We start from the raw sequence: 24,544 nt of genomic DNA, 5'->3' as shown, positions 1-24,544 counted from the left end.
TCTCTCTTCTGGTTGGATTTAAATGAACCCTGGTGTGTAAATCAGTGTTAACATCGTTAGGCAAAGTCTTTGTGGTGAAGGGTGGCGGGTGGTAGTGGTTTAGTAACATAGTACTGTACAAGGAGAGAAGACTGAGTTGTGTGCAGTGGCGCTGTTCAACAAAAGATAATTTCTCAACTACTGTATGTACCTATATACAATGTTTCTGTTTATTGGTGCCTGACTTGTACAGTGTTCTTCCCCAACAAAGAATAAAATACTGTAATAATGTAATAACTGTTTCATAAGCAAGCAGCTATACAAGGCCGATATAGCACTTAATCACAGAATTTGCTTTATGATCCCTAGAATGCATTTAAACCTCACAGTCAAAACTCCTTCAGAAAATACAAGTCCAGGACTGCATCGGCAATAGAACAAATATGCTCATTGTTAAATCCAGCATTTCCCCTTCATATTATACCGCTTGTTCTGTCAGAGTCATGCTCGGAAACATGTTTTCACTCAAATCTACTTTATACTCTCTCTCTCTTTCTGTCTCGGCCTAAATGTTCTCCTTTCTGGCTTGCACAGACAATAGCTTTTAGAGCTGTAATCCCCTAGGGCCCTGTGGTACTTTTTCCAACAGAGAAAAATAGTCTTCCAGTGACAAATAACAGGGACTCACTCACTCAAGGGCACTGTGCTATGCAGATGGGAGCAGATCAAGGTTTGGGTCAAGGTTTGGGAAAGGATAGGTGGTATAGGCCATAAACGTCCGTATGACACTAAAATAAAAATGTGGTTTGTTAACCATCTGGAGTGCATTGTATTTCGTTTTTACTTTTATGTGCAAAGTAGTCGATTAATGCTGATTATATTGTGATAATGACATGGAAATGTAGCAAATCGATGACATTGAAGTTGAAATATGCCACAAGCTGGTATTTTTTGGCATCTCTTTCAGTCTTTTTTTCAATACACGATGTGCATTTCAACATTAGACCAAAAGTCAGTCACACACTGTAAAAACTCTTGACTGATACGTAATATCAATCTGTCACATCAGACATGTCCTACAAGCCATACAGGACAGTTGGACATAGGCCTATATTTTTTCAGTCACATCCACTTATGTCGCTGTATCTGTCATTGATTTTAACTACATGATGGTTACACGTTGAACTCACTGTGTGTTCAGACCCAGTCCTCCTTCAATTTAGAGGATCTTTAGGCGCACTTACCACAGCCTGAGACATTTCGGGACAAGGCCTGGGAGAGACAAGAACCACAAGCTGTCAGAGAACAGACCCTGGCATCCCACAACATCCCATATTCCCGTCAACGCCACGTCTCCCACTAAATGGGATGATGGTACAAAAGCAAGTCGGAAATAAGAACACTGAAGCAAAGAAGGCATAGCTCTTTGGTTCACTGCTAAGGATTTCGACTTACATATTAAGATACTTTTCTTCTCTGGTTTTTAGAGAGAAAAAAAAAAGTCTGTCAGCATTTGCAAGGTTGAGACTCAACAGAACAGAGCGTCTCAGAGAGGCAAAAATGCAAAAAAAAGTTACATATCGCTATTGAGAAAATTATGAATTCTGTCATGGAATCTCTCAGGAGTTTTTTGGTGCTTGCGTTGCCCACAACTGCTGAAAGAAGATGAATTGATGAACGTTTTGTTAGACTGAGGGCAATTTGAGTTTTGACGGTTGTGAAATAAATCAGATTTATATTAACCGCACAAACATAAAGGGATGATGCAATACATCTGAATACTACATAAGAAAGATGGCTGACTGTTTTGTTTTAGCACTGTCAATATTTCTTTACTATTTTATTTAACCTTTATTTAACTAGGCAAGTCATTTTGCAGATGCTTTTATCCAGACTGACTTAATCTTAAGATAACTAGGTGAGATTCAAGAGCTTGAAGATGAGATGGAAAGTTGAATCAGGTGTGCTAGCTCTGGAATAGACCAATTAAACATTGTTGGATTCTCACTTGAAATATACCTATTCATGTTACCATACTACAACTTACTGATTACTTTACATGTATAATGAATGTCTATGTTTGGGTCAATGAGAACTAGGTGTATGGAAAGTCACTGAGTGAGAAAGGGGGAGTCCAGAAAGTTTACATTCTGTCAGTAAATGTATTTTAATTTTACTAGGTAAGTCAGTTAAGAACAAATTCTTATTTACATTGACAGCCTACCCTGGCCAAACCCAGATGACGCTGGGCCAATTGTGCGCCGCCCTGTGGGACTCCCAATCACGTCCAGTTGTGGTACAGCCTGGAATAAAACCAGGGTCTGTAGTGACGCCTCCAGCACTGAGATGCAGTGCCTTAGACCCCTGCACCACTCTGGAGCAAATGTTGTGATTAATAGGAGGGTATAAATACTTGTGCTGGTGGAAACATGACTTTGTCTTTGCAGCTGTTTGACCCATTGGGTAAATAAACTTGGTTTGAACTTTACTAGTCGTCCGTAAGTTTTACTGTTTATTCTGAACCTAACAACATTATCATCACATCTCAGTCAGATTTAGCTAATAACAATCAGTGGTGTAAAGAACTTAAGTAAAAATACTTTAAAGTACTACTTAAGTCGTTTTTTTGGTGTATCTGTGCTTTAATTTACTATTTCTACTTTTACCTTTACTTCATTACACAATGTCCTTTTTACTTTATGCATTTTCCCTAACACCCAAAAGTACTCATTACATGTTTAATGCTAAGGAGGACAGGAAAATGGTCCAATTCACAAACGTTTAAAGAGAACATCCCTGGGTCATCCCTACTGCCTCTAATCTGGCGGACTCACTAAACACAAATGCTTCATTTGTAAATTATGTCTGCGTGTTGGAGTGTGCCCCTGGCTATCCGTAAATACAAAAAAACAAGAAAATTGTGCCATCTGGTTTGCTTAATATAAAGAATTTGAAGTTATTTAAACTTTTACGTTTGAAACTTAAGTATATATTAGCAATTATGTTTACTTTTTTACAAGTAGTATTTTACTGGGTGATTTTCACTTTTACTTAAGTAATTTTCTACACTGAACAAAATATTAACACCACATGTAAAGCGTTGGTCCCATGTTTCGTGAGCTGAAATATAAAATCCCAGAAATATTCCATATGCACAAAAAGCTTATTTCTCTCAAATTGTTTGCACACATTTGTATACATCCCTGTTAGTGAGCGTTTCTCCTTTGCCAAGATAATCCATCCACCTGACAGATGTGGCATATCAAGAAGCTGATTAAACATCATGATCATTACACAGGTGCACCTTGTTCTGGGGACAATAAAATGCTATTTTTAAATGTGCAGTTTTGTCACACAAGACAATGCCACAGATGTCTCAAGTTTTGAGGGAGCATGCATTTGGCATGCTGACTGCAGGAATGTCCACCATAAGCTGCATCCAATGTCGTTTTAGAGAATTTGGCAGTACGTCCAACCGGCCTCACAACCGCACACCACGTGTAACCACGCCAGCCCATAACATCCACATCCGGCTTCCTCACCTGTGTGATCGTCTGAGGGAGGGGAGGGGGGTGCTGAGGAGTATTTCTGTCTGTAATAAGACCCTTTTGTGGGGAAAAACTATTTCTGATTGTCTGTGCCTGGTTCCCCATGGCTGCATCCCTACCCAGTCATGTTAAATCCATAGATAAGGGCATAATTCATTTATTTCAATTGACTGATTTCTTTATATGAACTGTAACTCAGTAAAATTTTTGAAATTGTTGCATGTTGCGTTTATATTTTTGTTCAGTATATTAAGGTATCTTTACTTTTACTCAAGTATGACAATTGGCTACTTTTCCTACCACTGATAACAATATTGTATAAATGTCAAGTTGCTGGGACATAACCTTTTCATCTGTGCTTTCAAAATCAAATGAAGTCCTTTATAGCTCATCTGGTCCTCTGTAGCTCAGTTGGTAGAGCATTGCGCTGTACAACACCAGTATAGCGGTTTCAATTCCCAGAACCACCATACCGAAAAATGTATGCATGCATGCATGACTGTAAGTTGCTTTGGATAAAAGCGTCTGCTAAACGGCATAAAAAAAAATTAATGAAACCATACAATTAATTAGTCTAATTGTAGCTTATCACCTACTATTTTGCTGCAGTATTCAAGAATTGACTTACCCACACTACAGGCCCATTGAATGGACATTGTTGCTGCATGCTGGACAATACGGTGGCACAGAGGGCAAATAAGACCATTTTCCTTCTACCCTATCAGGTTCCATGGAAACAGGTTAAAAATGTCAGAAAAGCTGTTTTTCTGTGTCATAGAAATTGTGAAAGGTATGTATATGGACTAACAGTCTTAGGACAGTTATTACGCAAAGTATGTATTTGTCATGACTCATGACACTTGATTATATTAGTCAGTTAGAATATTTAAGTCGTATAATCTCCATGACACCATAATTCCAGCAATACAGTATTATATTTGTATTTGTATTTATTATGGATCCCCATTGCATACTCTTCCTGGTGTCCAGGCACATTAAGGCACATCACAAAATAAACCAAATAAAAATAAAACAGTACAACATATAAGATAATTTATCCACTACATATCTATAACACAACATGTATAATAACACCATTCAACAATATTCAAAAGGGATGTGTTTGTAGATTGCATGTGCTAGCATGTGTGAGTATGCGTGTGTCTGTATCTGTGTCTCTTCACAGTCCGCATTGTTCCATAGTAGTTTTATCTGATTTTTTATTTTTTTTTATCTGTGAAGAGACCCCTGGTGGAATGTCTTGTGGGGTATGCATGGGTGTCTGAGCTGTGTGCTAGTTGTTTGAACAGACAGCTGGGTGCCTTCAACATGTCAATACATCTCACAAAGACAAGTAGGTGATGCACTCAATCTCTCCTTTACTTTGAGCCAGGAGAGATTGACATGCAAGCCGTGCTGCTCTGTTCTGGGCTAACTGCAGTTTACTTGTCTGCCTCTTCATTAACTTGATATGAAATATATTTTGCCTGAATGGATATTTAGAAAATGGCTAATATGAATTGGTCTAGTCAAGAAATATATATGACTTGCCTAGTTAAATAAAGGTTAAATAAAAAATAAAAAAATGTGAGCGACCGGCTCCATTCGGTGTTATGTAGCAAAATCAAATGGTGTTTTTTTACACTGGATAAAAGTACAGAATCAGAGATAGAAAATGGTATATCATACATTACTGTTGAGGAACAATAGGAAAGTTGATTAACTTTGAAAGGTGATTAACTTGTAACCCCACTTTTCAGAAAATGGCCCTTGAATGTTTTGGTACACCTACTAGATGCAGGCCTGGACAACTCCAGTCCTCGCGGGCCTGATTGATGTCACACTTTTCCCCCATCGCTAGCAAACACACCTAATTTAAACTAATTGCATTTTTAACTGAAGATTGTGATTAGTTGATTATTGAAGTCAGGTGTGTTCAAATCAAATCAAATGTTATTCATCACATTCACATGGTTAGCAGATGTTATTGCGAGTGTAGCGAAATACTTGTTTGCTGGAGCTTGGGAAAAAGTGTTACACCAGTCACCTCGAGGACTAGAGTTGCCCTGGCCTGTAAGAGCTCTTCTTTGTCTACACACATTCAGCATCTTCACACCCTCTTATGCCTTAGCCCCGCCCATCTCCTTAAGGATTCACATGTGCTAAATAGAGTGAGTACGGTAGTGTACGAAACAACCAAAGATTTCAAGACTAAAGGCAGGATTATACTTTGTCTATTGTCATGTCTGTAGATAGTTGTCGCAATGACATCATGAACATTCTATTGTCGTCCAAAATCAAACTTGTTGTTATTGTCGTTATGAAAAAGTATGAACACAAAAACGACATTCTGCATGACATCAGCAGCCTGATGGTCCAAATACCATAACTGGTGAATTTTAACACCAATAAACCCATCCTTTTAAAATGAATTTCGCATATGTAAATATAGCAAACCAGGCAACTAAAAGCAACTTTCTAAACAATGTTTTGGTATTTTATAGCTTGTTAGCTAGCTAATGTTAAGATAGCTGGCTAGCCAGTTCAAATAATGACTATATCATATAGCTGACAACATCTTAACTTTAGCTAATTTGGACTCATTATTACAGGAAAATAAACTCAGAACAAGATCATTATTTACAAGTTAATGGTGAGCTAATTACAGAAAATAGCTTACGGTTGTGAGGGTGACGAAATAAAACCAGGGCATTCTACCAGAAAATGTTAGAACTTGGACACTGTCTCGTTGGTCTAACGTTATATCCTAATTTGACTTTGGTGCATGTCATGTTGTTCGTCACATTAGTGTCTGGTAAACACCCACTATATCAAATAAAATCTAAGTTTATTTGTCACATGCACGGGATACAGAAGGTGTATACCACACAGTAAAATGGTTACTTGCATAGTGGAGATTTTGTTTAGACATAGCTAGCTAGCTAAACAATGAACCAAAATCCCAACTCATAACGTTTCTATCCTGCATGAATCTACTGGTAGCTAAAACTAACCAACTATCTGGCTAGCTAGCTAGCTAACATTATGCTATAAGCAACAATTTAAATGACTCTAAGATATGAATAATATTACTACGCAGATCATACACGTAATGTTAGCTAGCGAGTCAGCCAGCTAATGTTAGCTAGCTAGCTAATGGTACGCTTTAGCTTGCAATGAAAACCACTTTCTGACAAAACTAAAAATGTATAATATCTGAAAATGTAGCTAGCTAGACTCTCTTACCCGTACACATGGATGCACGCTTCTCCCTCAGTCATGGATGCCATTGTTGCACTTAGTTTGAAGATGTAATCCGGAGGCAGATGTTTTATACAATAGCCTTCAATTTGTTTTCTTTTCGACTCCCTCCGCATATTTAGAATCAAACAGCAGAACTTTCTCCATCTCTTTAGCTATCATACTCTGCCTCCGGGCATTCCACTGATTTCAAAACTCAGTCCTCCAGAAAGTAGAGAGCAACACTTTTACAGTTCTTCGTGGTATCTTAAAAAAAACACGTTAGAAAAGGATTACCTACACGTATTGCACAGCTCCTGTTATAGACAGAAGCGAGCTACATGGCAGACCAATCTGAACTCATCTCTCGGCATGTCCAGTCCATCCATTATCTCAGCCAATCATAGCTAGTGTGAAGGTTCCCTCTTTTTCTGTGACTAAACCAACTAGGTTTGTAATTTAATAATTTTTTTCGTATTTACAGATGGCATACAAGTTTGTTGCTAAGGCTCATTGAAGTTCACATGTCCAAAAACGCATTTTGATAAAAATAAAAAAATATTTACGTTCAAATGCCTCAACTGTGAAGTAGGGACGCGCGACATACACCTGGTTTCCTGAAACGAGTCACAAAAATGACAAAGAATGTAAAAAATAAATTGGTAGTTCAGAGCTACAACAAAATTGTGAAACATCTGGGTTTCCCCAAGGAGTGCTTTGAGAACCACTGCAGTAAAGCGCAGCAGAGTGCAGTACATTACTGTCATGCCCTGACCAGTAAAAGGAGTTATTTGTCATTGTAGTTGGTCAGGGCGTGGCAGGGGGTGTTTGTTTTGGGTGTTTTGATGTTTTTTGGGTTTTGTTCTATGTTTTATATTTCTATGTTTATTCTAGTTTTCTAGTTCTATGTTGGTTTGTGGCAATGACCTCCATTTAGAAGCTGGTTGTTGTTGTCTCTAATTGGAGGCCATATTTAGTTGTGTTCGTTTCACTTGTGTTTTTTGGGTGGTTGCTTTCTGTATAGTTGGGTTACCTTACAGAACTGTTGGTTGTCGTGTATTGTTTTCATTTAAGTGTTCACTTTATTTAGTAATTAATAAAAGAAGATGATCACTATACCCGCTGCGTTTTGGTCCCCTCAATACGACCGCTCTGACAGAACCACCCACCAAAGAAGGACCAAGCAGCGGAGGTAGGAGCAACAGGAGAGCTATTTGGAGTCATGGACATGGGAGGAGATCCTCGGTGGTAAGGGTCCATGGAGCCAGGCTGGGGAGTACCAGCACCCGAAGGAGGAGCTGGAGGAAGCTAATAGGGAATGACGGAGGTATGAGGCATTATATCCTCCATTTCAGGAGGTGAGGAGGTAGCCCCAAAACATTTTTGGGGGGGCATACGGGGAGTTGGGCTAAGTCAGGGGGAGCCCTGACCTAACTTCCCGGGCGTACAGGAGAGAGCCGTGGAGCAAAAAGGAGCCAGTCAAGGAATCAAGCGAGGAGCTTGACGTGAGATTCCCGGAGAGAGGTACTGGCGGAAAGGGCACGAAGGAGCACCTGTGCTTACTATGGGGAGCGACGGATCAAGCAAGCACCATGTTATGCGGAGATACGCACGGTATCGCCAGTGCGCAGCTACAGCCCGGTGCGCTTGGTGAAAGCTCCTCACAGGTGTCATGCTAGAGCCAGCATCAAGCCAGGACAGGTGACGCAAGTTGCAAGCATCAGACCGCCGGTGAGGGTTCATGGCCCAGTGTATCCTGTTCCTGCTCTCCGTACTAGCCTTGAGGTGCGTGTTACTAGTCTGGCGCCTCTAAAGCCAGCCCCATGCATCAGGCCTCCAGTGCGTCTGCCCAGTCCGGTATGTCCTGTTCCTGCTCCTCGCACTAGCCCTGTGGTGCATGTTACTGTTCTGGCGCCTCCAAAGCCAGCCCCACGCATGAGGCCTCCAGTGCGCCTGCCCAGCCCAGTACATCCTGTTCCTGCTCCTCGCACTAGCCCTGTGGTGCTGGTTACTAGTCTGGCGACTCCAAAGCCAGCCCCATGCATCAGGCCTCCAGTGCGCCTGCCCAGCCCAGTACATCCTGTTCCTGCTCCTCGCACTAGCCCTGTGGTGCGTGTCACTGTTCTGGCGCCTCCAAAGCCAGCTCCACGCATCAGGAGTCTCCAGTGACGCTCCCCAGCCAGGAGTCTCCAGCGACGCTCCCCAGACAGGAGTCTCCAGCGACGCTCCCCAGCCAGGAGTCTCCAGCGACGCTCCCCAGCCCGGAGCCTCCAGCGACGCTCCCCAGTCAGGAGCCTCCAGCGACGCTCCCCAGTCAGGAGCCTGAATTTAACATTGAGTTTCAATCAATTCCTACTTATAGTGGCATCGGTTAGAGTGATTTTTTCCCCCTGAGAAGGTAAATGTGTTAACGGGAGATACTGTACTAGCGCTCTACTGGGGAGGTTGGGATCAACTTTATCAAACCAGTTATAGCCCTATATACAGCCAGATCGCTCAAGAGTGAGTTCAAAATTGTACGTCTAACCATGTCTTGAGGACATTGGGAAATGCCTTCAAACTGTCCGATGAGGGCAACAGTGAGCGCTATTAACATCAAGTAGGCTTGGGTTTTGCAAGGTTATTGTCAACATCCCGACGTCTGCCTTCAATTAATAACTCTCTCTTTCCCCTCCCCTCCTTGCCTCTTTTGACCTCACCCTTTCCCAGTCACTTCCCACTCACAAGGCAGGCAATACGTTTGACCTCATCTTTGCTAGAGGCTGTTCACCTACCAATCTCACTGCAACCCCCCCCCCCAAAGTGTTCTCCATCCCGTGTCCTGATTCTGCCTCCTCAAACCTACTCACCCTCCTTTCCGTATCCTATGATTCGCACTGTCCCCTTTCCTCCTGGCCGGCTCGGCCCTCCCCTCCTGCTCCGTGGCTGAGTGACTCATTGCGAGCTTACAAAACAGGTCTGCGGGCAGCTGAGCAAAAATTTTGAAAAACTAAACTTCTGGAGGACCTATCATCCTTCCACTCCCTCTTCTCTACCTTCTCTTCCTCTGCATCCACTGCTAAAGCCACTTTCTATCATTGTACAATCCACCCTTCTGCCTATAACCCTAGGAAACTCATTTCCACCTTCTCCTCCCTCCTTAAGGCATCAGCATGCAGTGTTGCTCGCATACTCCTTTTATAAAAGAGAGAAAAAAACTCAATATTACATCTAACTAGGATGTTTGGTGGAGTATTTCTCAATGAAAAAATGTGCATGAAAACAAGTAATCTCTCGTTAAATGACAACAAATACTTTATTTAAGAATCCCTGCTGTTGACCAATCACTGGCGAAGGGGCGTAGAATTTGGCTTCTGACTTTGGCATGCCTCGAGAAAATGTGTATGTACCAAACAGACGAAAAAACAGACAACAAAAACTCCACAGAAATGTCTTCAAATATATGCATGATCTCTTCCAAACTCTTGCGGCTGAGATAAATGCGGATGCATTTATCCCTCCCCTCCCTCCTCCCTCTCTTCGGACGACTTTGTTAACCACTTTTAAAAGGTTGACGACATCCGGTTCTCATTCACTCAACATTTTGAGTACAGGAGTCCCACTGACACAGAACTTCCCTACGCCTTGACCTCTTTTTCCCCTCTCCATATGAAATCCTGTGACTAGTGAGGTCCGACCACCCGACAACCTACCTGCTCAACCCATCCCCTCCTCCCTTCTCCAGACCATCTCTGGAGTCCTTCTCCCATTCTTCACTTCCCTCATCAACTCATCCCTGACCCCTGGCTGTGTCCCCTCAGACTTCAAAAGGGCCCGAGTCCCTCACCTCTTCAGGAAATCAACAGTCAACTCCTCTAATGTCAAAAACTACAGAACGGTGTCCCTTCATTTTTTCTTACCAAAACACTTGAGCATGCTGTCTCTGACAAACTCTCTCGCTATCTCTCTCTGAATGATCTTCTTGACCCTAACCAGTCAGGCTTCAAGACGGGTCAGTCAACCGAGACTGCTCTTCTCTGTGTCATGGAGGCTGCCAAAGCTAAATCTCTCTCCTCTGTTTTCATCCTCCTAGATCTATCCGCTGCCTTAGACACCGTAAACCATCAGGTCCTCCTCTCCACCATCTCAGGGCTGGGCATCTCAGGCTTTACACACTCTTGGATTGCATCCTCTGGCAGGCCGCTCCTGGCAGGTCATGTGGAGAGGACCTGTGTCTGCACCACGTACTCTCACGATCGGTGTCCCCCAGAGCTCAGTTCTAGGCCCTCTTCTCTCTTTACACCAAGTTACTCGGCTACGTCATATCCTCACATGGTCTTTCCCCTTCTGACACCCAGGTGGCGACATGCATCTCTGCATGCCTGAACAACACCCTGTCATTCTCTGCAAACATCAAAGCAGTGACTAACTCCTGCAGGTTCCTGCTCTACAACATGCGTAGAGTGCGACCCTACCTTACTCAGGAAGCGTGCAGGTCCTAATCCAGGCACTTGTCATCTCCCGTCTGGACTACTGCAATTCAATGTTGGCTGGGCTCCCCGTTTGTGGTATTCAACCTTCCCAAGTTCTCCAATGTCACTCCGCTCCTCTGCACACTCCACTGGCTTCCAGTCAAAGCTTGCATCCATTACAAGACCATGGTACTTGCCTACGGAGCAGCAAGAGGAACTACGCATCCCTACATTCAGGCTCTGCTCAAACCTTACACCCCAACCCGAGCACTCCATTCTGCCACCACTGGTCTCTTGGTCCTCCCACCCCTACGGGAGGACAGCTCCTGCTAAGCTCAGTACAAGGTCTTCTCTGTCCTGGCAACCAAATGTTGGAACCAGCTTCCCCATGAAGCTTCAAAGACTATCTTAAATAATCCCTCACACCCCTTTCTCACCCTGAAAAGTAAAAGTGGATAAAATAATGTTTTTCTAACACTAAGAGCAACTTGGAGCATCTTCGAAATTAGACGTTTGGAGGAATGTGGATGAACGTCGAAATCTACAGTGAGACTGTGAGAGCTAGTTGTATATGATCTCTCACACTAATATCCTAAGATGTCACAATTTTATATGATGCAACTCAAGCATGTGTGCACTAATGCACACACGCATGCACACATGTGCACTTGCGGGCACACACACACACACACACACACACACGCACACACACACACATGCACACGTGCACGCACGATCGCACATACACACACACAATGTGGACAATGTGATTTCAATTTTGAGTTTCTATTTTTCCAAGACAGTCAGAATGTACACAATCCATTGTAGAGATTTTCTCAGGGGCAATGTTATTTAGTAAGAACAAGAGCTGTACACACAAGCATACCTCTTCTCCCAGAGACACACGCACGCACACACACACACAGAGAGTGAGAGAAAGAGCGAGAGACACAAAGAGAAAGAAAGAGAGAGAGAGAGGGAGTGAGAGAGAGAGAGAGAGAGAGAGAGAGAGAGAGAGAGAGAGAGAGAGAGCGCATGCCAAGGTCAACCCCTGAGATTCCACAAGTGGTGTTATGATTTGTTAAATAGCTCCACCTACAGTATACATTGCCCACTCCAACCAAAGGATAAATGACTCCAGTGTTCTCCTCACGACATAACTGCAACTTCAACATCCTTATCTATAACTCAAACAGACAGTGTAGTACACAATACCTTAAACACCCCAATGTTGAAATTCAAATAATTTTCCTGTGACAACAGACCTCGAAACAACCACAAAGCAGGCCGTCCAGACTTTCTACACAGAGGGTCTTGATAGTTGGAATGGAGACCTGGCTCTTTGAGGCAGTGTGGAGCCTTGATTTGCTCTACACTGGCGAATCACAACGAGTCACAACATATAAACAGGAAATTCATCAAACGGCACGACATCACTCACCTGTGGTTCAGTCACTGCAAACTCTGTGGTCCTGACTGTGTCTTTTTCACAGATATTGTTCGACTGACAGGGACATACACTGAGAAAAAATATAAACGCAACAAGTGTTGGTCCCATGTTTCATGAGTTTAAATAAAAGATCCCAGAAATGTTCCAAACGCACATAAAACATATTTCTCTCAAATGTCTTGCACACATTTGTTTACATCCCTGTTAGAGAGCATATCTCATTTACTAAGATAATCCATCCACCTGACAGGTGTGGTATATGAAGAAGGGGATTAAACAGCATGATCATTCCACAGGTGCACCTTGTGCTAGGGACAATAAAAGGCCACTCCAAAATGTGCAGTTTTGTCACAACACAATGCCACAGATGTCTCAAGTTTTGAGGGAGTGTGCAATTGACATGCTGACTGGAGGAATGTCCACCAGAGCTGTTGTCAGAGAATTAAATGTTTATTTTTCTACCATAAGCCGCCGTCATTATAGAGAATATGGCAGTACGTCCAACCGGCCTCACAACCGCAGACCATGTGTAACCCTGCCAGCCCAGGACCTCGACATCAAGCTTCTTCATCGTCTGAGATCAGCCACCCGGACAGCTGATGAAACTGTGGGTTTGCAGAACCAAAGATTTTCTGCACAGACTGTCAGAAACCGTCTTGGGGAAGCTCATCTGCATGTTTGTTGTCCTCACCAGGGTCTTGACCTGACCGCAGTTCGGCATCATAACCAACTTCAGTGGGTTATGATGCTGACCTTTGATGGCCACTGGCACGCTGGAGAAGTGTGCTCTTCAAGGATGAATCCGTACTGGATCAACTGTACTGGGCAGATGGCAGACAGCATGAATGGCATCGTGTGGGCAGGCGGTTTGCTGATGTTAACGTTGTGAACATGGTGGATAATGGTGGCGGTGGGGTTATGGTATGGGCAGGCATAAGCTACGCACAATAAACACAATTTCATTTTATCAATGGCAATTTTAATGCACAGAGATACTGTGATGAGATCCTGAGGCCCAATGTTGTGCCAATCATCCGCCACCATCACCTAATTTTTCAGCATGACAATACACAGCCCCATGTTGCAAGGATCTGTACACAACTCCTGTAGGCTGAAAATGTCCCAGTTCTTCCGTGGCCTGCGTACTCACCAGACATGTCACGCATTGAGCATGTTTGGAATGCTCAGGATCGATGTTTACCACAGCGTGTTCCAGTTGCTGCCAATATCCAGCCACTTTGCACAACCATTGAAGAGGAGCAGGACAACATTCTACATCTTTATCAACTCCATGCGAAGGAGATGTAAATGGTGGTCACACCAGATACTGACTGGTTTTGTGATCCACTCTATTACATTTTTTAGGTATCTATGACCAACAAATGCATATCTGCATTAGGGCCTAATGAATTTATTTAAATGGACTGCACCACAAGTCTGGTTCATCCTTGGGAGCAATTTCTAAACGCCTGAAGGTACCACGTTCATCTGTACAAAAAATAGTACGTAAGTATAAACACCATGGGACCACACAGCCGTCATACCGCTCAGAAAGGAGACGTGTTCTGTCTCCTAGAGATGAACGCACTTTGGTGCAAAAAGTGCAAATCAATCCCAGAACAACAGCAAAGGACCTTGTGAAGATTCTGGAGGAAACACGTACAAAAGTATCTATATCCACAGTAAAACGAGTCCTATATCAACATAACCTGAAAGGCCGCTCAGCAAGGAAGAAGCCACTGCTCCAAAACCGGCATAAAACAGCCAGACTATGGTTTGTAACTGCACATGGGGACAAAGATCGTACTTTTTGGAGAAATGTCCTCTGGTCTGATGAAACAAAAACAGAACTGTTTGCCCATAATGGCCCTCGTTATGTTTGGAGGAAAAAGGGGGAGGCTTGCAAGCCAAAGAACACCATCCCAGCCATGAAGCACGGGGGTGGCAGCATCATGTTGTGGGGGTGCTTTGCTATAGGAGGGACTGTTGCACTTCACAAAATAGAAGGCATTATGAGGCAGGAAAATGATGTGGATATATTGAAGCAACATCTCAAGACATCAGTCAGAAAGTTAAAGCTTGGTCGCAAATGGGTCTTTCAAATGGACAATGACCCCAAGCATACTTCCAAAGTTGTGGCAAAATGGCTTAAGGACAACAAAGTCAAGGTATTGGAGTGGCCATCACAAAGCCCTGACCTCAATCCTATAGAAAATTTGTGGGCAGAACTGAAAAAGTGTGTGCGAGCAAGGAGGACTACAAACTGACTCAGTTACAGCAGCTACGTCAGGAGGAATGGGCCATTATTTACCCAACTTATGGTGGGAAGCTTGTGGAAAGCTTCCCAAAACGTTTGACCCAAGTTAAGCAATTTAAAGGCAATGCTACCAAATACTAAGTGTGTATGTGAACTTCTGACCCACTGGGAATGTGATGAAAGAAATAAATGCTGAAATAAATCATGCTGTCTGCTATTATTCTGACATTTCACATTCTTAAAATAAAGTGGTGATTCTAACTGACCTAAAACAGGGAATTTTTATTAGGATTAAATTAAACACTGAGTTTAAATGTATTTGGGTAAGGTGTATATCCACTTCAACTGTGTATATATATATATACTGCTCAAAAAAATAAAGGGAACACTTAAACAACACATCCTAGATCTGAATGAAAGAAATAATCTTATTAAATACTTTTTTCTTTACATAGTTGAATGTGCTGACAACAAAATCACACAAAAATAATCAATGGAAATCAGATTTATCAACCCATGGAGGTCTAGATTTGGAGTCACACTCAAAATTAAAGTGGAAAACCACACTACAGGCTGATCCAACTTTGATTTAATGTCCTTAAAACAAGTCAAAATGAGGCTCAGTAGTGTGTGTGGCCTCCACGTGCCTGTATGACCTCCCTACAACGCCTGGGCATGCTCTTGATGAGGTGGCGGAGACCTGGACTAAAGCATCCGCCAACTCCTGGACAGTCTGTGGTACAACGTGGCGTTGGTGGATGGAGCGAGACATGATGTCCCAGATGTGCTCAATTGGATTCAGGTCTGGGGAACGGGCGGGCCAGTCCATAGCATCAATGCCTTCCTCTTGCAGGAACTGCTGACACACTCCAGCCACATGAGGTCTAGCATTGTCTTGCATTAGGAGGAACCCAGGGCCAACCGCACCAGCATATGGTCTCACAAGGGGTCTGAGGATCTCAACTCGGTACCTAATGGCAGTCAGGCTACCTCTGGCGAGCACATGGAGGGCTGTGCGGCCCCCCCAAAGAAATGCCACCCCACACCATGACTGACCCACCGCCAAACCGGTCATGCTGGAGGATGTTGCAGGCAGCAGAACGTTCTCCACGGCGTCTCCAGACTCTGTCATGTCTGTCACGTGCTCAGTGTGAACCTGCTTTCATCTGTGAAGAGCACAGGGCGCCAGTGGCGAATTTGCAAATATTGGTGTTCTCTGGCAAAGGCCAAACGTCCTGCACGGTGTTGGGCTGTAAGCACAACCCCCACCTGTGGACGTCGGGCTCTCATACCACCCTCATGGAGTCTGTTTCTGACCGTTTGAGCAGACACATGCACATTTGTGGCCTGCTGGAGGTCATTTTGCAGGGTTCTGGCAGTGCTTCTCCTGCTCCTCCTTGCACAAAGGCGGAGGTAGCGGTCCTGCTGCTGGGTTGTTGCCCTCCTACGGCCTCCTCCACGTCTCCTGATGTACTGGCCTGTCTCCTGGTAGCACCTCCATGCTCTGGACACTACGCTGACAGACACAGCAAACCTTCTTGCCACAGCTCGCATTGATGTGCCATCCTGGATGAGCTGCACTACCTGAGCCACTTGTGTGGGATGTAGACTCCGTCTCATGCTACCACTAGAGTGAAAGCACCGCCAGCATTCAAAAGTGACCAAAACATCAGCCAGGAATCATAGGAACTGAGAAGTGGTCAGTGGTCACCACCTGCAGAACCAGTCCTTTATTGGGGGTGTCTTGCTAATTGCCTATAATTTCCACCTGTTGTCTATTCCATTTGCACAACAGCATGTGAAATTTACTGTCAATCAGTGTTGCTTCCTAAGTAGACAGTTTGATTTCACAGAAGTGTGATTGACTTGGAGTTACATTGTGTTGTTTAAGTGTTCCCTTTATTTTTTTGAGCAGTGTATATTCCACTCAATGTGAGTGAGCAGTAGTGTCTCTTACAGTACTGCCAATAAAATGTAATAATAAAAGCAACAAACATGGACATTCTGCATGACACATTCTTTAACAGTTTTATGATTTACGTTTTGTTTGAAAGGCATCTTTACTGAAAACATTGCCTTTCACTCTTTTATCCAATTGTCTAGACTGGGCACGCGCATTGATTTTGTCCATCCACACCAGACATGATCAGGACATACAGGTTGAAATATCAAAACAAAATCTGAACCAACTATATTAATTTGGGGACAGGTCAAAACACATGAAACATTCATTGACATTTAGCTAGCTAGCTTGCTGTTGCTATCTAACACTGGGTTATTATTTTGAAATGCACAAGGTTCTTTTTTTCTGGATTTTTAAAGAATTTTGACCCATATTGAGTCACACAAAATATTGTGTTCTCTACTCCAACAATTCATCCACAGATAAAAGGGGAAACCTAGTTTGTTTCTAATCTCTCCTCCTTCAGTGTTCTTCTGTGGACTTTATATGTCAGTTGGCAAGCAACTTTGACTGGAGTGTGGACTTCAGCGTACTTGCAGCGAACTTGCAGTGCATCAGGTGTCAAAAAAAATAACCAAGTTCTATTTTTAGTGCCTGGCTACGCAGCCGCATGCGAGCAGTTTGGATAAAATTATTGAATTTACATGTACATTTATTTTGCAACGCATGCACACACAACGTGGCCAGTGTGGTCATGTCACTCCTAGGTGACACTCCCTCAACCAATCTGTCTTGTAGGAAGTGGAACTTGTTTAATTTTTTGTTGTTGAGTGTTCTCATCTGCTTCACACTAGTTCCTAATACTGAAAATCACTCTGCTCTTGGTAGCTGTGATGCATTGTCTACTACGGCAAACCATGCTCCAGCTAGCAGCCTAGTACAAGCTTGTTTGAATAGCCGTATGGTAGCTAGTTTGCCAGCTTGCTGATGAAGTTTTATGGCCAAAGTTATGGGACAGTTCTATGGGTTGGACCCAGTTCAGGGACCAAAAATAATTAAATGATTTTAGGAACAGAACCTGAACCAAAAACGAAAGTGATCTATACTGTTCTGGAACAGAACCCTTATTTTAAAAGCTTAGGAACCAGTTAATGTTATTTTACGTTTCAGGCATTTTTTTTCAGTCCCATAAAAATCGAAACAAAGCACCTATGCAAAGCCCTCACTCTGTCACTCAGAAACTCATTCCAGTGTCTTTGCCAGTTGGTGTGTGTGAATGTAGACTATATGCCCCTCCACTCTGTAGCATTGGTTACTGTAGCCTACTGACAACGTTACAAGCATAATTCAGTAATTAGGTAGAGATATTTAATGCACGTCGCTTGACCCATATGGACAATGGAAAAAATTATCTGTTTGATGAGTATTTACCACCCTATGTAAAGTTGGGATTAAAAGTTTGGCCATGTGTTAAGTGTTTGCAGACAGAAGGAATATGTTATTGAATATGTAAAATGTTGTAACTGTGTTGGGGATCATATTTCCAAATTTCCTGAGTGCCTCATCAGGTTGAAAGAGGTTGATGTGTCAAGTATCAGGGCTGTACAGCAAATCTATGTGGAGGCAGTGAAGAGAGTTGAAGAGGCGAGAGGCAACAGTTCTGAAGAAGATATGGCGGTGGATGCACCACAAACAGTTGCAAAAGTTATACATCAATCAAGTGATCTGGATACACTTATTGTGAAGGTGGATTTTGTAGCATTTATTGCCACAGTTAATAATTGTACTTAAGAATTGTCCAAGAAGTCCAAGAAGCTGGGCATCATTATATCTGCAGCTTAGAAGTGTCCGGGACTCCAAGACTTAATGGCAGAAGCCCTGCAAGTACTACTGTTGCCAGGAAATGTCCCGCCATCACAGGATTCTTCTGAGCCTGTGTGAACTAATTACTAACCTGATTAAAACATAAAAGCAGGCTGATTTAGTTTAATTAACATTTGGTTTTTGATAGTTTGTATGGACATTGTTTTATATTGTATATTTTGGAGGTTTAAAAAGGAACAAAAGGAACGATGTAAACCGATAAATGTTTTGGGTTCAAACTGATTCAGGAACTTAATTTTGCTGGTCGGCACAGTGGAACAGAATGAAAAAAAGTATGGTTCTGTTCAAAACTAAACGATTGGAAAATAATTTTGGTTGCAACCCATGGACTGTTCTAAGAAATCAAGATGTATCTGACTCTGACAGCTGGAACTGTGCCTTGCTACTTTGTCACATTTGGCCAACGCGATAACGCAGCAGAGAGCAGTCAGCTGTTTTGTAGCACTCAGCGCACTGACCATGGCAGAACAGACATCATGAAAAGTAAGTCCAATAGCTAGAACTTCACTACACTAGCTAACTAGCTAGCTGGCTGGAGAGAGTATTCAGCATTGAGTGTGTGAACTGGCGTTGTTAGCATCCCTGCCTTTCGTTTCATATGGATTGATTTGAGACTGGCTCAGCCAGCAAGCAGACACTAGCTAGCAGATTAAAACATGGAGTTTAGTTTAGTTCACAAGACACTAGCTAGCTAATGCGTTTCGTGTACATTTCAAATTTCATAAATATTTAACCAAAAAAACTGAAAATAAGCTACAGGTTTATAGTTTTTGGTAAGATTAACTCTGACTCTTTTGAGGGTGAAAGGGGGTTCAGTGGACGATGTCACCTTGGTAACATTTAAAAAAATTTGGGCGGCATAATGTAGCCGGACTTTTTTTTAGCATCCCACGAGTGTTTGCGAGATATCAGACAGATCAGTGCAGATGGCTGTCGTGTGAGACAGCTTTTATGCAGACATACATAAGTCAAATATCCAGACATAAGTCAAATGAAATCAAACTTTATTTATATACCACAAGTATACAACAAGTATATTAATTAAAAACGGATTAAAGTAATCTATGCAGTAATATATGAAGTAATAAACATGAGGTTCATCTAGCATAGTCTTTTAGAGCAGATGGAGGGTAGTGTGTAGTGACAGGGTTTGTTGTTCCAGCGCTTATGTACTGTAGAGAGAAAATACACAAGTCAATATATGCACTGTATACCCTAGAATATCTTTATACTATTTTTATTTGCCAAAATAGGTGTTTGATGTGTATGTTAAATATGTGTGTGCCATTTTAAGAGTACACAGAAGTTATGGGTTTAGGGAGAGAAAAACAGATACAGAAAGCATTGTATGCATTGTAAGACTACGAGACAAAATATGAATTAACAAGGCCAGGTTTCACATATTTCTCACACTGTATTACACTCTTTTTACTAAGAACAACTACACAACAAGGTGGTACTCTGCTATACAATGGTTGATATACTGTATATATAGCTTTACCGCCAAAGTTCATCTCTAGGCATCTCTCTCTGTTGTTGTTGCTAGGCTCTCCTGGGTTCCAGCCATGGTAATCAAACCTGGACCCGTCGCTCCAAAGCCATATTGTGTTCTGTTCACAAACCCCACCCACACACAGACAGTCAGTCAATGTAGGCCTAGTGTATTAGTCTCAATTGTTAGAGGGTGGAGTTTTTAACATTGACTGAAGCAAAAATAGGCATATTATAGAGGCATATCAAAATGTAAGAAGAAAAAATTAATAGAAACAGTTAACGTTGTTGTTTCGGTTTGTTCTCTCTGTAATTTAAATGAGAAAAGTAAGGTAAATTACGCTGAGCAAAAATATAAACGCAACATGTAAAGTTTTGGTCCTATGTTTCATGAACTGAACTAAATGATCCCAGAAACCTTTCGTATACACAAAAAGCTTATTTCTCCCAAATGTTGACAAATTTGTTGACATCCCTGTTAGTGAGCATTTCTCCTTTACCAAGATAATCCATCCACCTGACAGGTGTGGCATATCAAGAAGCTGGTTAAACAGCATGATCATTACACAGTTGCATCTTGTGCTGTGGACAATAAAAGGCCTCTCTAAAATGTGCAGCTTTGTCACACAACACAATGCCACAGATATCTCAAGTTTTGAGGGGAGCGTGCAATTGGCATGCTGACTGCAAGAATGTCCTCCAAAGCTGTTACCAGAGAATTTAGTGTTCATTACTCTACCATAAGCCGCCTCCAACGTAGTTTTAGACAGTACTGTACATCGAACCGGCCTCACAACCGCAGGCCGCGTGTATGGTGTTGTGTGGATGAGCGGTTTGCTGATGTCAACGTTGTGACAGAGTGCCCCATGGTGGCGGTGTGATTATTGTGTGGGCAGGCAATAAACTACGGACAACAACAGAATTGCATTTTATCAATGATGAGATCCTGAGGCCCATTGTAGTGGCATTCTTCTGTCGCCATCACCTCTTGTTTCAGCATGATAATGCACAGCCCCATGTCGCAAGGATCTGTTCACAAATCCTGGAAGGCTGAAAATGGCCTACATACCATTGAGCACGCTTGGCATGTACTGGATCGACGCGTACGCACAGCCATTGAAGAAGAGTGGGACAACATTCCACAGGCCACAATCAACAGCCTGGTCAACTCCATGTGAAGGAGATGTGTCGCGCTGCATGATGCAAATGGTGGTCACACCAGATCTGGCTGGTTTTCTGATCCACGCCCCCACGGATCCCTGTTTTTAAGGTATCTGTGACCAACAGATTAGGGCCTAAATCATTTATTTAAATTGACTGAATTCGTTATATGAACTGTAACTCAGTAAAATCTTGGAAATTTGTTGCATTTATATTTATGTCCAGTATAAATAAAACATTAAGCAAAATGTAAGATATAAAAGAGCAGTTTACATAGACGGCATCAGAGCCTCCGATCCAGGTGCCTGGGAACCCATTGGTATGGCTTCCTAACCAGCTCCTGCAGAAAATGATACTCCTGGGAGTTGTGAACTGACGCCAGGTTCGCTCCAAAGTGCACACAGTACCGCTAGAGGGGCAGAGACATTTCAGACAGAGAATAGAATACAGAGTAATTGTGCTTGTATTGTATTCTACTTACAAGTTATAATTGTTATTAAAACAACAATGACGTCTAAAGTTTTGCTGATACAGATATGTGTTCACTGTACCTCTGCCTCAATCCATGTGCTGGGGCCTCTAACAAACATCAAACAGCGAGATCCGTATTTGGTCCAGCCTGAGGGACACAAGCTCCTGCTCTCTACCCCCACCTCCTCTTGCACCTCCTGCTCCTCCTCCTCCTCCTGCACCTCCTGCTCCTCTTCCTGCACCTCCTGCTCCTCTTGCACCTCCTGCTCCTCCTCCTGTACCTCCTGCTCCTCCTCCTGCACCTCCTGCTCCTCCTGCAACTCCTGCAGCTCCTCCACCCCCTTAGCCTCTGTAAGTCAAAGTGATACACACCCCATATTATGTTGCATCTGTTACCACCAGGGGTTTAAAATGGCAGACGGTTTCTGTTCAACATAGTTTGCCTCCTCTCCTTTGTCCTTTACAAAAACATAGACAGAGACAATATATTAGCTACTTGAGTGGAGACATAACTTCTGACTTTTTACTCCAGGGGGCGGTATAAAACCTACCAAAAGCAAGGAGTTGATCCACATCATTGGCCTCCTGTAAGGGCTCTGAAACATCAACAGTGGTGTTATTTTAAATACAACACACACACATACACATACACATACACATACACACACCACAGGAGGTTGGTGGCACCTTAATTGGGGAGGACGGGCTTGTGGTAATGACTGGAGTGGAATCAGTGGAACGGTGTCAAATATACACACACAATTTTGCTACAACATAAAAAATACAGAACGAATGAATACTGTAAAGTGTCTGTGTGTGTGTGTCTCTCTTACTTGCGTTGCCCAAAGCCAAGGCAGCGCTGAGAAGCAGAAGAATGGTCATCATTGCCATGGTGATAGTCTCCTTGGAGAGAGAGAGAGAGAGAGAGAGGAACAGGAGAAGTGGGTCAAAACAAATTCAGCAAACAGAGATACTTCAGAGTGCGTAGAAAACTACTTGATGTAGAGTGAATCACAGGTATGATAAGTAGGTTCTGCTCAGATGGAGAGAGAGGAGCACTTATATTATACACTGGCCACAAGGAAGCAACTATTATTTTTGAACAATAGTTAACTAATATTGACTTGTTTATGGGGCATTCCGTAGAATTGATCACAACTGCCGCATTTGTGTTTGTAAGTGGGTGTGTTTGGTGCATGTGGTTTGTGTGGGTACGTGTGTGTGTGTGTGTGTTGTGTGTGCGCCACATGTGCATGTAGTGTGTGTCAGTGGCAGTCGATGCTATTTTAATTTTTATGGAGGGACAATTTTTTTTATGAGCATGGCCTTATTTATGTTTACAGCATATTGGATGTACTCATTCATATTCCATTCACCCAGTTCAATGTAACATTGATAGGTTATTAGGCTACAACATGATGCTCAAATTTTCCCCTGTACCCATCATGAGGTTGCTACAACCTAGCCAGTGGTGTAAAGTACGTATTAAAAATACTTGAAAGTACTACGTAAGAAGTTTTGGGGGTATCGGTACTTAACAATTTCTATTTTTGGAAACTTTTACTTTTACTTCACTACATTCCTAAAATAAATAATGTACTTTTTATGACATACATTTCCCCTGACAACCCAAAATTGCTCGTTAATTTTGACAGGAAAATGGGTCCAAGTTCACACATATCAGAGAACATCCCTAGTCACCCAACTGCCTACTGATCTGGCGCACTCACTAAACACAAATGCTTTGTTTGTAAATTACGTCTGATGTTGGAGTGTTGGAGAGTGTGCCCCTGGCTATCGGTAAAAAAAAAAAGGTTGTAACGCCCTGGCCATAGAGAGGGGTTTTTGTTGTTTATTTGGTTAGGGCCAGGGTGTTACATTGGTGGGCGGTCTATGTTCATTTTGTATGTTTTGTATTTCTTTATTATGGCCGTGTGTGTGGCTCCCAATTAGGCACAGCTGTAGTTCGTTGTTGCTGATTGGGAGTCACACATAAGTAGCCTGTTGTTCCTTTGGGTTTGTGTGGGTGATTGTATTCCTGTTAGTTTGTTTCCTGACAGAACTGTTTGTGGTCGTTTTTGTTTCGTTTTGTATTGTGTTCGTTCAGTCAATTAAAATTCTAATGATGAACACATCCTCCGCTGCACCTTGGTCTAATTCTGATGACGGCCCTTACAGAATCACCCACCAACAACGGACCAAGCAGCGGAGGAAGGAGCAGCACCAGAAGGGGATGAAGCAGTCGTGCTCGGGGAGGTAATGGCATCCTGGTCGCTGGGAGGTTTTGGAGTCAAGGATTGACTGGACATGGGATCAATTATTTGACCACTGCAACAACCTGCCGAGGGAGCGTGACGGACACGAGAGGCAGCCCCCAAAACATTTTTGGGGGGGGCACACAGGAGATTACGGAGTCAGGCGTTAGACTTGAGCCAACTCCCCGTGCTTACCGGAAGCAGCGTGGTACTGGTCAGGCACTGTGTTATGCTGCGAAGCGCACGGTGTCTCCAGTGCGCGCTCATAGCCCGGTGCGCTATAGGCCAGCCCCCCGCAAGTGCCATGCGAGTGTAGGCATCGAGCCAGGACGGATTGTGCCAGCTCAGTGCGTCTGGTCTCCAGTGCGCCGTTTCGGTCCAGGTTATACTGCGCCGGCTCTGCGCACTGTGTCTCCAGGGCGCTGGGAGGGCTCAGTTAGCCCAATGCCTGCGC

General features: G+C 43.0%; 2 long non-coding RNA genes across 2 annotated transcripts; both read right to left on the bottom strand.

Annotated features, from left to right (window-relative positions):
• Positions 1-20,213: 20,213 nt before the first annotated feature.
• LOC115149843 (uncharacterized) lies at positions 20,214-22,111 on the bottom strand. The gene is made up of 3 exons (XR_003866973.1): positions 21,916-22,111; positions 21,638-21,773; positions 20,214-20,322 (listed from the first exon to the last, which is right to left on the bottom strand). It is a non-coding gene; the product is annotated as an uncharacterized LOC115149843 (long non-coding RNA).
• A 14-nt stretch (positions 22,112-22,125) lies between these two features.
• LOC115149842 (uncharacterized) lies at positions 22,126-22,742 on the bottom strand. The gene is made up of 3 exons (XR_003866972.1): positions 22,669-22,742; positions 22,387-22,431; positions 22,126-22,184 (listed from the first exon to the last, which is right to left on the bottom strand). It is a non-coding gene; the product is annotated as an uncharacterized LOC115149842 (long non-coding RNA).
• Positions 22,743-24,544: the final 1,802 nt, after the last annotated feature.

Source organism: Salmo trutta, chromosome 16 (genome assembly GCF_901001165.1).
Source record: "Salmo trutta chromosome 16, fSalTru1.1, whole genome shotgun sequence".
NCBI lineage: Eukaryota > Metazoa > Chordata > Actinopteri > Salmoniformes > Salmonidae > Salmo > Salmo trutta.
This window is presented reverse-complemented; position numbering and strand designations above follow the sequence as displayed.